General features: G+C 42.9%; 1 long non-coding RNA gene across 1 annotated transcript in view; it reads left to right on the forward strand.

The window, feature by feature from the left end:
- LOC308637783 overlaps positions 1-11,267 on the forward strand; it is an 83,311-nt gene extending 72,044 nt beyond the window's left edge. Inside the window, exons 3-4 of the long non-coding RNA XR_014019686.1 lie at positions 4,528-4,604; positions 10,686-11,267. This is a non-coding gene — a long non-coding RNA (uncharacterized lncRNA). The remainder of the gene's footprint in view (positions 1-4,527; positions 4,605-10,685) is intronic.
- The last annotated feature ends 3,353 nt before the right edge of the window (positions 11,268-14,620 follow it).

The following is a 14,620-nucleotide window of genomic DNA, read 5'->3' on the forward strand; positions in this document are numbered from 1 at the left end:
GATCCCAAGTTGAAGGCCAGCCTCCACAATTTAGTGAGACCCTATCTCAAAATTAAGAGGGGCTGGGGTTGTGGCTTAGTGGTAGCTTGCTTGTCTAGCATGTGTGAAGCACTGGGTTTAATCCTCAGCACCACATAAAAATAAATAAATAAAATAAAGATATTGTGTCCATCCACAACTAAAAAAAAAAATTAAATAAAGAAGGTTGGGAATGAAGCACATTGTTAGATGGTCCACCTGACATGCATGAGGCCCTGGGCTCAATTCCTAGTACTGCCAAAAAAATAAAAAATGAAAAAAAATAAAATAAATTAATATCCCTGCATGATTAAAAAAAAAATAGATTGCTCTGAGTGTTGAAGGCATGAAGAGAACAAAAGGGCTGGTCCCTGAATGAGGGTTTCTCTGCCTGGCTGCCTTTGATTTGGGATGTGTCTGCTTCCTGGTGTTTCCTGCAGCGGAAACACCAGCCCTTCCTTGAGCCTGTGGCCTCCAGACTCAAATTATACTTCCGGCACTCCTAGGCCTCCAGTTTGCTGACTCACAGGGATGATTTTGAGACTTGTTGCCTCTGTGCTTTTGTGAGATAATTCCTTACAACAACCCTCTTTTTATCCGAGTACCCCACCCCCACGACCTGCCCCCCCACGCTATGGTTCTGCCTCTCTGGAGAACTCTGACTAAACATGTATGTTCTGGATTTTAGAAACATTCCCAGCCACTGTTTTACCCTAGAACACAAAAACTAAACTTACTTTTTTTTTGATCTGGGGATTGAACCCAGAGGAACTTAACCACTGAGCCACATCCCAGCCTCTTTTTAAATATTTTACTTAGAGACAGCCTTGCTAAGTTGCTGAGGCTGGCTTTGAACTCGAAATCCTCTTGCCTCAGCCTCCCGAGCCCCTGGGATTACAGGCCCGTGCCACCTTGCCCAGCTGATGCTAGCCTTTGATGCCTTTCCACCCGTGGAGCCCTTTTAAAATCTGAGCTCTTCTCCTTTTCCCCTAGTTTTCAGGCACATGGGACCCAGTGGCTGCCCTTGGTGCTGCACAGTGGTCTGACCAGGGCCTGCCTTGTTCCTCATGGAAGGCCCGATTTTCCATGCTTTCAAAATCAGTGGTTTTGCTGGATGCAGTGGTGCACGCCTGTAATCCCAGTGACTCAGGAGGCTGAGGAAGCAGCATTCCAAGTTCAAAGCCGGCCTCAGCAACTTAGCAAAACCCTGTCTCAAAACAAAAATTAAGAGGGCTGGAGATGTGGGTCAGTGGTGAAACACCCCCGGGTTCAATCCTTGTTACCCCCCCCTCAAAAAAAAAAGAGTTTATAGTCTGAGACCCTCAGCATTTATTTCTCTCCTATCTGCAGTAGATTTTTTTTCTATTTTTTTTTCTAAGTGCAACCCAAACTGCCTTACCGACATCACAAGTGATAAAGATGTTGCAAAATACCACGAACTCTTCTCACCCTCTTTCACCTGATGTCACAGAGTTCTTTACACAGTGTCCCTTGCTTCACGCTGGTGGCTGCGGTGGCCCTCACTGTCGGCTCTTCTTCTACCTCTGTAGCTACTTCTTTCCTTTGCTACCTTCTCTATGTTTCCATTATTAGATGTCAGGGGTCTGTTGGGTTCTGTTCTATGTTTTCTTTCTGTTCCAAATGCTCACTGAGACTTGGGTGGCTTCAATCTTCATCCCCCCGACCCCAGGGATTGAACCCGGGAGTGCTTTCCTCCACTGAGCCCCGTCCCCAGCCTTTTCTTCTTTTTTTGGTCAGGGACTGAACTCAGGGACGCTCAACCACTGAGCCACACCCCAGCCCTTTTTTGTATTTTATTTAGAGACAGGGTCTCACTGAGTTGCTTAGGGCCTTGCTAAATTGCTGAGGCTGGCTTTGAACTCAAGATCCTCCTGCCTCAGCCTCCCAAGCTACTGGGATTTTAGGTGAGCACCATGCGCCCAGCTATGGCTTCAATTTTTAATCAATATGTGATGAATGGCTCCGTTCTCTTGAGTTGATATATATATATATATATATATATATATATATATATATATATATATCTCAATTTTCTTTTGGACATCTGCTTTTGGGTATGCAACATCTCCCAAAAGTAAACGTATCTTACTCCAAACCTGATTCCTTCTAAGAATGTTTTCATCTCAGCGGTTGGTGACTTATAGTGATCCTCCCAAGAAACCTAGCCTTGAGCCCTCCCCTCATCACTTCCACATTGTAAATCAGCCTGTCTTGATGATACTTCATCCTAAATATCTCTCCAACCTGAACACCCCTTTACTCTGACCTCATTCATGCTACTAAGTCAATATTTCCTTCTCTAGATCCCTGCAACAGTCAGTGATCTCCTTTCTGGCTTCCTTCCTTGCCCACAGTCTAATTTCATGTCCCTCCAATACTCTGTTCACAGTACAGCCAGACTAGTATTTATTATTTTTTGGGTACTGGGAATTGAACCCAGGGATGTTTAACTACTGAGCTATAGCCCCAGCCCTTTTTATTTCTTATTTTGAGACAGGGTCTCTTTAAGTTGCTATAGCCTCACTAAATTGTTGAAGCTGGCCTTGAACTTGCAATCCTCCTGTCTCAGCCTCCTGAGTTGCTGAGATTACAGGTGTGCCCCACTGCATCAGGCTCCAGAATAGTCTTATAAAACAAAATTCAGATCATATTGTAATAACAATTACAGCTCTTTAGTGGTTTTCTATTACCCTTAGGATGCACTTTGATCTCTTCAGCATGACTCCCAAGGTTGTTTTTTTTTTTTTTTTTTCCCATGTTACAGTAGGTTTACAAGAACTCAGTCTCCTCCAGCTTCATCTAGGGCAATCCTTCCCTGTCCCACCCTGGTGCTCTAGCCACATCCAAACTACTTTGATCCCTTACATGTTCTTGCTTTGTCCTGTGTCTACTCTGTGTGTCTGGGATGCTCCTGTCTTGCCTCTTTGCTCCCTTATCTTTATTTTGATGACCTTCAGGCCTTGCTTCTGTGATCCCACGCTAACACCCAATCCTGGGTCAGGCTTCTGAAGTACCCAGCACGGGCTAGCAGTCACCGTGCCCCCTCAACACTGCCTGGTGGAGACAGGAAGCCTCTCACGGTCAGGGACTCCCCATCTCATTGTCGACTCCCGGGGCCCAGGACAGACTAGTCATGTAACAGGAGCTCAGTGTTTGTGATATCATGAGTGAGCCCTGTCATTGCTTTGGTCATGTTTCCCATTAAATCAGTTGAACAAAAGGTACAAAGCTGGTCAGGAAGGAGCAGAAACAAGTTCCCAGGACTTGATGGTAGTTGTGTTTTTTAAGTTAATTAAATTTCTTTTTTTTTTTTGTAGTAGATGGACAGAATGCCTTTATTTTTATGTGGTGCTAAGGATCAAACCCAGTGCCTCACACATGTTAGGTAAGCACTCTGCCACTGAGCCACAGCCTTAGCCCTTAAGTTGATCTGAATTCAGAGTGTTTGCAGTTTTACAGGCTTGCTAGGGGTCTTCATGGGCTGTTGGGATATTGCAGCTCAATCTGAACCCTAGCCAGTTGGCACCGCCCTTTGACAGACTTTTAGATTATTATTTTTTTTCTAACAGCTTTATTGAGATATAATTCATATGCCAAACTATTCACCCACTTAGAGTGTATAATTTGATGCTTTTTAGTATATTCATTGGATACTGCAACTATCACTACAATCAAGTTTAGGACATTTCCATCACATCAGTGAGAAACCTCATACCCATTAGTAATTGTTGCTCATTCTACTCACCCCGCCCTGCTCTCCAGCTCCTGGGAGCCACTGATCTGCTTTCTATCCCTAAGGGTTTGTCTATTCTGGATATTTTATATAAATGGCATCCTAGGCTATGTGGTCTTTGTGCCTGGATCCTCTCACTCAGAGTGATGTTTTCAAGGTCCACCCCTCTTGTTTCATGTATCAGTACTTAATTTATTTTTATTGCCCAATAATATCCCATTGTATGTATAATACTTATTTTGTTTTTCCATTCACCCGTTGATGGACATATGAGTTGTTTCTACTTCTGGCTATTGACTATTACAAATAATCAAATAAAGCTGTTTATGAGCATTTGTATACAAGTTTACAAGTATTTGTTTGTTTTTGGCACCAAGGATTGAACCCAGGAGTGCCTAACCATGAGCCACATCTGCAGCTCTTTTTATTTTTATTTTTTGTTTTGAGACAGGGTCTCGCTAAGTTGCTTAGGGCCTCACTGAGGCTGGCCTTGAATTTGTGATCCTTCTGCCTCAGCCTCCAAGTTGCTGGGTTTACAAGTGTGTACCACCGTGCTCCGCTTGTGTACACGTTTTTATGTGAACATGTTTTCATGTTTCTTGGGTATATACCTAGGAAAGGAATTACTAGATCATTGAGAGTCTTTAAGATTCTTGTGAACAGAGAGTGCTCAATTTTGGAGAATAAGCTCACAAACACAGGAAGCATAAGATGTTAATTTAGTCGTAAGCAATTTTACAACTGGTTCTTTGCAGAATCGCATGACTCAAGTTTCTCTGCCCAACGAAAAGTAAACAGATGAGCAAAGCTTGATTCTTCAATGGTGATAAAGGTAACAGCACTCTTCCTGGGTTTAACAGAAGCGGGAGAATTCAGTACCTGTTTCCACCCATTCCTACCCTCCCCACTCCCTTGCACCTGGTAGAGCTGGCCAACCGAGTGACCCAGGAAAGCTCCTACGGGGGTGGGGTGGGGTGTGTGTGTGGGGGGGGTGAGTGGGTGGGGCTTGGCTTCCTCAGTCTCCCTCTAATATTGGACTGTTCTTCAGTCTCATGTAAATTAACATGATAAAATTATGGGTCTCCTGTCAATTATAGATGGAGGATTCCTTTAGCAAGTATATCATATTCAGATCAACACGGGCACCCTAAAAGTAGTTGTCCTTGAAATAATATACACTTATTCTAAAAAAAATTTTGGTTACTACTCAAAATATTTTGGTTACTTATTATATAGAGTTACTTTGAAAATCAATCTGAGGGGCTGGGGGTGTGGCTGGGTGGGAGAGCACTTGCTTACTACATTCAGGGCCCTGGATTCGACCCCTGGCAACACACACACACCCACACACACACATACACACGCAAACTCTAAAATAACAACAACAAATCAGTTTGAGCCCTACGAGGAAGCCAGTTTCACCACACACTAGGACTTAAGCTTTCCCTCTGGAGCCCACTGGGATCCAGAGGACTCTCATCCCTTAGAGCCCGGGTGCTGCTTTGTGAGACTTTGACCTTTAAACAGAGCAGGATCCAGCTGCCCTTTTCAGTGTACTCTCTCCAGGGCTCCATTTCTCTTCCTTCTCCTTCTCCACCTTCTTCACAGTATAGAACCCTCGTGTCTTGGGACTGCAGACCTAGCCTTAATTGTCTTCCCAGAGGAAACTTGGGGGGAATGGCCCGGGGAAGAGGGACTTGAGCATTTTCCATTTCCTTCTGCGCCTGGGGAGTCGGTTAATGATCAACCAGTAATTGCCACTTCTGGGGAGACCAGGATCATGGTCCAGCCCTACACCGTGGTCAGGGCAGAGGGCACTGGGTACACAGAAGAACCTGCTGCTGACCTTCCTACTTTATTTTTGGAGTTGGTGGCGGTCTGTGGTCGGGTATCTTCCTCCTTGAGTCTGCTCTTGGGGGAAAATGAGGATGTCTGAAGTTTGCAAAGCAAAAAACCTGTAGGAAGCTGGGCCCCTTCTGCTTTCTAGCTGTTTCTGAGCTCCCAGAACACCAGACAGAGTCATTAGCTGATGTTCAAATGTGTCTACAGGATTTCCTCAGGGCTCGGGCTACCTTGGAGGGCTTCATTCTGTGCCTACCAGCTTACCTGCTTTTGTCTTTTCCAGATTTCTACTTTTCACAAACGGGTAGGAGACCAATGGGCTAGAAATTTGGCCTCCCTTCTGCCTTCATTAATTGAACAATAAGGTTGTTTAGGCAATATTGTCCCTGTGGGGACAGGGAGAGGCAGTGGCGGAATGCACAGTTAGTGAATGGACATTCCTGGTGCAGAGTAGGTGGGCAGAAGGAAGGAGGCCAGGAACTGCAGAAATGGAAGGTGTAACACAGGGAAATAAGGAGGGGGGCAGACAGAGGCTGTTGGTGGTCCCTTTCTGCCACCTGAAGGAAGAGTTAGTTACCTGATCAAAGGCTATTAGGGGCATGGCCTGGGGCTGGATTCTGGTGCTATAAAAACACAGGTCTACAAGTTAACAGTCTTAACCAAAAGGACAGAGGTAACAAACAATTCGTTGCGATTTTCAAAATGTGTGTGGTAGAGGATTATGGGTCACAACTCCTACCATGGCTAATGGCTAACATTTATTGTTCAGGGGCTGGGGATGTGGCTCAAGCAGTAGCGCGCTCGCCTAGCATGCGTACGGCCCGGGTTCGATCCTCAGCACCACATACCAACAAAGATGTTGTGTCCACCGAGAACTAAGAAATAAATATTAAAAATTCTCTCTCTCTCTCTCTCTCTCTCTCTCTCTCTCTCTCTCTCCTCTCTCACTCTCTCTTAAAAAAAAAAACATTTATTGTTCATCAGTCTGTTTTTTTTTTAAATTTTTCTTTTTGATATTGGGGATTGAACTCAGAGACACTTTACCACTGAGCTGCATTCCCATCCCTTTATATTTTTTGAGACAGGGTCTCACTAAGTTGCTTAGGGCCTCCTTAAGTCGATGAGGCTGGTCTTGAAGTTGTGATCCTCCTGAGCCGTTGGGATTACAGGTGTGCCCGGCTCACCTAGTATCTTCTAAGTGTTTACACATGGATTAATTTCTTTACTCCTGACACCAGCTGTATGTATTGATATAATCCCTGTTCTGTAGATAAAGAAGCCTGCCTGAGGTCACCCCAGGGGCGCTGGGATTCTGGAACAGCAGGTGGTCAGGCTGCAGGAACCTTTGCTCTTGCCTAAGTCATCCAGAGTCATCTAGAGTGGGCGGGAAGCTTGGCCATGTCCCTCCTGCGTGCCTTCCTACCTGCTTGTCCGCCCTGGGATACTCTTCTTTAAAGACTGGTCAAAGGGGTCTTTCCTGTGACACCTCGGACTCCCTCAGCCCATCTCTGGCACTCTCTGTCCTTGGAGCTTGCCTAGAACCTGTGGATAGAACAACTACATGAAATTCTATTTACTGGGCTAGCTGATTCCTGTGGTAAGCTTTTAGAGAACAAGGACTTTTTAATTTTCTTGGAAATTTTCAAGTAGTTATAAAAGTAGAGACAATGGTATAATAAACTTATATGTACTCATCGCCCAACTCCAATGATTATCCTTCCAGTCCAGTCTTGTTTTATCTATGCTCCGACTTTATGTCCCCCCTCCCCAAACATGGATTATTTTGTAAGAAATCCTAGACATCAAATTATTTTATCTATAAATATTTCAGTGATGCTCCTAAAACATAAGGGCTCTTTTAGAAACCACAACCATGCCAAGCGTGGTGCTCACCTGTAATCCCAGCTACTCAGGAGGCTGAGGCAGGAGAATCACCAGTTCGAGGTCAGCCTCAGCAATGTAGCAAGGCCCTAAGCAACTCAGTGAGACTCTGTCTCAAAATAAAAAATAAAAAGAGGCTGGGAATATGGCTCAGTTTGTAAGTGCCCCTGTGTTCAATCCCTGGTACCAAACAAAACAAGACAAAAAACTAAAACATTATCACATTGAAAAATAATATCAAGAAATATGTGACCAATGATCAAATTTCTGAAATTATTTTATACTTGTTCTTCCTTTCCTCTTCTTTTTCTTCTTTGTTCTTCAGTTACTTCCTTTCTTCTTCTCTTTCAAATAACAAGGTTGTTTGAATCAGGATCGCTTTTCTCAACACCTAGTTTAGTGTTTGACATAGAGTGAGTTCTTCAGAGGTGTTTGTTGAATGAATAAAACATCAGGAGTCTTTAAAAGATCCTGGCTGGGTTTTGTTTGGTTTTTTGGGATGTCTTTCAATCTCTGATAACTTTCGTTTTTTAGGAGTTAACTTAAATGCCAGCTACCATCTGTGTCTGTGAATATTGCTGAAGGCTTGAGGTCTGTGGTGTGTCTGTGGCTCAGACGTTTACAGGCTGGGAGAAAAGGAGCCTTGCTTTCTTGTTTCTGCTTTCTGTCCTGGGTTCCTGTGATGGGCTGAATTGTATGCTTCCCAAAGTCTTAGGTCAGAACCCAGAATGTGGCTGCATTTGAAGATAAGGCCGTTAAAGGTGATGAGTAAAATCAGGCCATTAGGGTGGGCCTACCTGCCAGGTACCCTCATAAGGAAAGGCGACACCAGTGATGTAAATGCACAGGGAAAGGACCCTGTGGGGACAGCCAGGCAGCCACCTGCAAGCCAAGGAGAAGGGCCTCAGAAGAAACCTGATAAGAAGTGTTGCTAAGATGACTGTAGGTAATGACAACATTTTAAAAAGCTAGAATAAAGGATTTTGAGTGTTTACAATCAAAAAGAAGTGACAAATGTTGCCGGGTGCAGTGGCACACACCGTAATCCCAGCAGCTCAGGAGGCTGAGGCAGGAGGATCATGACTTCAAAGCCAGCTTCAGCTATTTATCAAGGACCTGAGCAACTCAGGGAGATCCTGTCTCTAAATAAAAAATAAATAAGGGCTGGGGATGTGGCTCAGTGGTTAAGTGCCCCTGGGTTCAATCCCTTGTACAAAAAAAAAAAAAAGAGATGACAAATATTTGAGGAGAAGGATGTGACACTGATTTAAACATTTAACAATGTATACATGTATATTTTGGTTATGTTTATGTATCAGTTAAAAAGAAATTTAATTTAAATTTAAAAAAACAGAAGAAATTAAATCTGTTGACACATTGATATCTTGGATCTCCAGAACTGTGAGAAATAAATTTCCATGGTTAAGCCTGGCTGTGTAGCTCAGTGGTCGAGTGCTTACCTAGCATGTAAGAGACCCTGAGATTTACCCCAGCACTGCACACACACACACACATTTCTGTTGCTTAAGTCGCCCAGTGTGCCATACGTACTCTGTTATGGCATCGAGAACAGACTAATCACAGTCTCTTATCTCACTTTAAGTTGGACTGATCATGCTTGGCTTCTTTGGCCCCCTGCACCACAGGGGTCCCTTCAGGGTCTCTCAGGGGTCTCTTTGGGGAAGATCCTTAGGAGCAGGGACAGCTTCATGTGGTGTTGTGGCACAAAGAATTCTAAGATGGCCCCCAGCCTCTCCTGGAATGGAGAATATGATGAGTTATCACCTCCCATCCATGATGGTTATTTTGTGTGGCACTCAGGATTTAAAAAAAAATTTTTTTTGTTACCTTGGATTGAACCCAGGGGCGCTTAACCTCTGAGCCACATCCCCAGCTCTTTATATATATATTTTATTTAGAGATAGGGTCTTGCTGAGTTGCTTAGGGCCTCTTAAATTGCTTAGGCTGGCTTTCAAGTCACAGTCCTCCTCCCTCAACCTCCCAAGCTGCTGGGATGAAAGGTGTGCACCACCATGCTCAGTTCTGGCAATCAGGATTTTGAAGATATAATTAAAGATACAAATCAGTTGATTTTGAGTTAATTAAGGAGATTATCTGAGTGGACCTAATCTAATCCCATGAATCTTTTAAAAGCAAAGAGTTTTCTCTGGCTGGTTTCAGAAAGAGAAATCATGGACTTTATTTATCTATTTATTTTTTTGAAATCATGGACTTTAGAAGTGTGAGTGGGAGATTCTCTGTTGCTGAAATGGGGCGGTCATGGGGCTGGGACCTTGGAACATCCTCTAGCTTCTAAGAATGGTCCCTGTTATCAGTAGGTCAATGAAAACCTCAACCTGTGACTGCAAGGAGCTCAGCTCTGTGAACTAATAAACAAGTGTTGTTTTAAACTACTGAGTTCATGGTAATTTGTAAGGCAGCAACAGAATATGAATATTGGTGCTTTGTACTGATAGATTGAATTAGCCACATCTAATTTTACTTTTAAAAATTAAGGTAAGAATTAGCCTGGTGTGGTGGTGCAGACCTATAATTCCAGCACAGGAGGATTGAAAGTTCATAGCCAGCCTGAGCAATTTAGTGAGACCATTTCAAAAAATGGGATTGTGGCTCAGTGGTTAAATGCTCCTGGGTTAAATCCCCAGTACACGCACCCTTACAAAAAAAAAAAAAAATGAGGCAAAAATTAAAATACACTGAAATGCATACAGACCTTAAGTATAAAATTTGATTTTTTTCATGATGCTGAGCTACACTCCTGAACTTTACAATTTGACTTTGGTAAATGTGTACACCCATGCAATCACACCTGAATTGCGATGTAGAACATTTCTGCCATCCCTGAATTCCTTTAAGTGCCTTTACAATTAATTAATTCCCCCCATCTTGAATGAATTCTTAGCACCATTAGTTAAAAGTGCCTATTCTTGGCAGGCATCATTTAACTGGTATATAATACACGCTCTTTTGTGTCTGTTTGACTTTGCACAGCATGATAGTTGATTTAGTGAGATCTTGTCTCAAAAATAAAAAGGGCTGGGGATGTGGCTCAATGTGGTTAAATGCCCCTGGGTTCAATCCCAAGTACAACAAACAAACAAACAAACAAACAAACAAACAAACAAAATCTTGCTAAATTGCTTAGGGCCTTGCTAAATTCCTGAGCTAGCCTTGAACTTTTGATCCTCCTGCCTCAATCTCCTGACCTGCTGGGATTACAGGAGTGTGCCACCATACCGGGCTACAGCATGATATTTTAAAGATTCATCCTTTGTTTTGCTTTTTTTTTTCCTTCTAAGACAGGATCTCACTATGTCACTCAGAACATCCTTGGACTCCTGGTCTCAAGCAATCCCAGGCATGCACCACTACTCCCAGCAAGATTCGTCCATTTCTTACAAGTTTGAACACTTTAGTTGCAGAAGAGTAGTAAATCCTGTCCTATTGGCACAACACAATTTGCTTATTATTCATTTGCTGATGGTCATTTGAATTATTTCCACTTTGTGGTCATTATGAAAAATGCTGTTGTGAACATTCATGTGTGGTTCTTCACGGCTATACATTGTCATTTCTCTCAAGTAAATATGTAGGAGTGGGATCGCTGGGTTATAGAGTGTGTCAAAACTTTATAAGGACCATCAAGCCATTTTTCTGAGGGACTTTGCCATTGTGGATCATCATCAGCAATCTATAAGCATTCTGGTTATTCCCCTCCTCATGACACTTGGGATTGTCAAGTCTTTTTTTTGGGGGGAGTGGAGGTTAATAAAAACTTTATTGTTGTATTATGTTCTCCTTTCATTTTCAATATCCCACCCCACCTTTCTCTACTGTTACATTAGGACTAAATATTCCATGACTTGGCTACTAACCACTTATGGTGCTCAATGACCAAACAGACACCTCTCTATAAAAATATCACTAAATTCATTCATAAATCTTTGTTACATTAAAACTTTTTCTCAGTTTTAATTACAATTATGTATCTTAAATCCAAAGAGGTGATTAAAGGTGCTCATGAATAATTTGATTACAAGGTTAATTATGTGAAAGTCAAGAACTTTCTGTTAAAAAACCTATTAGTTCATGGTTTAGCTATGAATTAAAAGAAAAGAAAAGAAAAGACATAGTCCCAAACTGTATGCTTACTCTTCATGTCTGCCTTTCCTGGATGTTTTTCTTATTACCAGGTTTTCATATAACAGAAAAAGGAAACTTTGTGGTACTAGTTAGAAATTGTTCTATCCTATGAACTTTACAGCAAAATGGCCTTTCTGAATGGGCATGTCATTCAGACTGAAGTGACTAGAGCCAGGGACAATTCATCACTTCATTAGTATTCATCAACATCCACGTTGCAGGTGTGATGGGTCAGGTTTTAATCAACTACTTCTCCATTCAGCATTCTGTGAGATGTTTTGGGATTTTCTCACCATCTTAGCGTCTCTGTGTACCTGCCCAATATACCACTGAAAGCCAGCGTCATCATTACCACGGGAGGTCGGTGCTTGCAATCAAACATTCTCAGAATGCCATGTTTTAACTTTTTTTCTGTACTAATCTTCTCCTGTTCATTAATTTGTACCTCATACATCGCCGCCTGGGTTCAAAACAGCCCCTAGTTCCACACAGGGCCGGGGTTGCTCTTGCTGAAATGTTCTACTGACCAGACATCAACCCAGCTGTCTTGATGCAAAAGAAGCAGGATCACCCATCTTTAAAAGTTTAGCCATCACCAGCAATTTCTTCCTGTGTTTCTCTCTGCACCTTGCAGAATAGATTATTCACCTCATGCCTAGCACGTCCAATGTTCTTCCAACTCCTTTTTCATCTTTTCAATCCTACCCATGCCCCAGGTCACTGTTTTCTAATAAGGAATGTACGGGAGAATCACTTGGGAGTTTTTAAAAATACACAGCCTGGGCATACTGTACCTGCTTCTCCAGGGATGGAGAGGGTGTATGTTGAAAAAATTCCCTGGGCAACTCTGTATAACCTTAGCTAAAACCCATCGGTGTAGACCCGGCTCCTATCTATGACAGCAGGGGTTCTCCATCCTGGCCATGCATCAGTAGCATGCAGAAGGTTTAAAAATTACCAACACCTGGGCCCCACTCCTAAATCTGTGTGGTGTCTGAGCATCAGTATTCCTTTAACAAACTTTCCAGTGATTTCAGTGTGGAGCCGTATTTTCCATTGGATGTCTGTCTTCCTGAGGCATGTATCCCTTTCATTTTTATATTAATATTATTTTTTCATCTCTATTTTACTTTTTTTTAACATTTTTTTTAGTTGTAGTTGGACACAGTTCCTTTATTTTATTTATTTATTTTTATGTGATGCTGAGGATTGAACCCAGTGTCTCGCACATGCTAAGCAAGCGCTCTACCGCTGAGCCAGAACCCCAGCCCCTATTTTCTTTTTTTTAAAAATATTTTTTCAGTTGTCAATGGATCTTTATTTATTTATATGCACTGCTGAGAATTGAACTTTGTGCCTCAAGCATCTAGGCCAGCGGTCTACCACTGAGCCACAACCCCACCCCCCATGTCTATTTTCTGTTTTAGGCTTTATGTTCCTGGGAGCAGGGACACTGATTTCCTCATTTCTCTATCTCTCATCATCACATAAATTAGTCATTAGGAAAAGATCCTCAATCACATGTAGCAGTGTCCTTTGCCTTAGATTCACACATTTATGCTGCAATCTTTGTCCTCCATGAGGTTAGAGGTTGCTTGTGATGAAGGGTGAGGGTAACTGCAGGGCAGATAATGGAGAGATCACCCTGTTTGGAATGCATTTTTAGGCAGAACATTGGGACTAAGAATTAGCATACATTGGATAGATGGGCAAGGATGTGTAGAGACATGCATCTAATTAGAATGGAGGAATTATGCTGGGGAAAGGCCATGAAGATGGTAAGAAAGATTGGTAAGAGAAAAATATTGAACTGATCTAATGGTACTGGAGACCAAACCCAGTGCCTTGAGCATACTAGGCAAGCACAGCACCACTGAGCTACATCCAACAGTCCTTTTTACTTTGAGATAGGGTCTGGCTAAGTTGCTGAGGCTGGCCTCAAACTTGTGATTCTTCTGCCTCAACCTCCCAGCTCCCTGGGATAACAGGCAATCACACCTGCCCTGCTGTAGATTCTTGAGGAGGAGAATGAACGACTTTTTAGAAAGGTAATGAGGCAGTAATATGCAAGAAAGATTTCAGGAAATAAGTCAAGCAGTACTTGGTGCAGTTGTTGAAGTGTCAGGTCAGTTGGGTTTGTGGGAATGGAGAGAACTACATGAATGAAAGATGTTAAAAAGAATTAACAGGCGGGCTGGGGATATGGCTCAAGTGGTAGCGCGCTTGCCTGGTAGCATGCAGTGCTGGGTTCGATCCTCAGCACCACATATAAATAAAGATGTTGTGTCTGCCAAAAAAACCCTAAAAAATAAATATTAAAAAATTCTCTCTCTCTCTCTTAAACAAACAAACAAAAAAACCCCGAATTAACAGGCCTGGCGTGATGGTGCAAGCCTGTAATCCCAGGTGCTTGGGAGGCCGAGATTAGGAGGAGAGCAAATTGGAGGCCATCTGCAGCAGCTTAGTGAGACCCTGTCTTAAAATAAAAAATAAAAAGGGCTGGGGATGTGGCTCAGTGAGAAAGTATCCCTGGGTTCAATCCCTTGTACAGCTTCCCCCAAAACAAAACAACAGACTTTGACGATGTATTGAGTCTGGGAAATGACAGAGCAGGGAACTTTGGTGGTATCACTGACAGAGATGAGTGTGTTGAGGAGGACAGCCAGTCTCAACAAAGACTAGTTCAGAAGATATTTGGATGTGAGTGCTGTCAGTTCTGGGAAGCAGGGGCCAGAGACATAAATGCAGGAGCCATTGCCCAGAGCTCTTTGCAGCTGAGGAGAGGTTGCATGGAGGCAAACATAAAGGTCGGAGGACTAATTCTAGTGTGGAAGAGGGGTGCCACAGAGGTGGAGGATGGAAGAATGCCCAGAAGAAAAAAGGTCATCGGTGGTGTTAGAGGATATAAAAATGAAATGTGAGGACGGTGAGAATTCCTTTGAATTTGGCCAGGAGGTGGAT

The sequence above is a fragment of the Spermophilus citellus genome (assembly GCF_964194105.1).
Source record: "Spermophilus citellus genome assembly, chromosome: 18".
Lineage (NCBI taxonomy): Eukaryota > Metazoa > Chordata > Mammalia > Rodentia > Sciuridae > Spermophilus > Spermophilus citellus.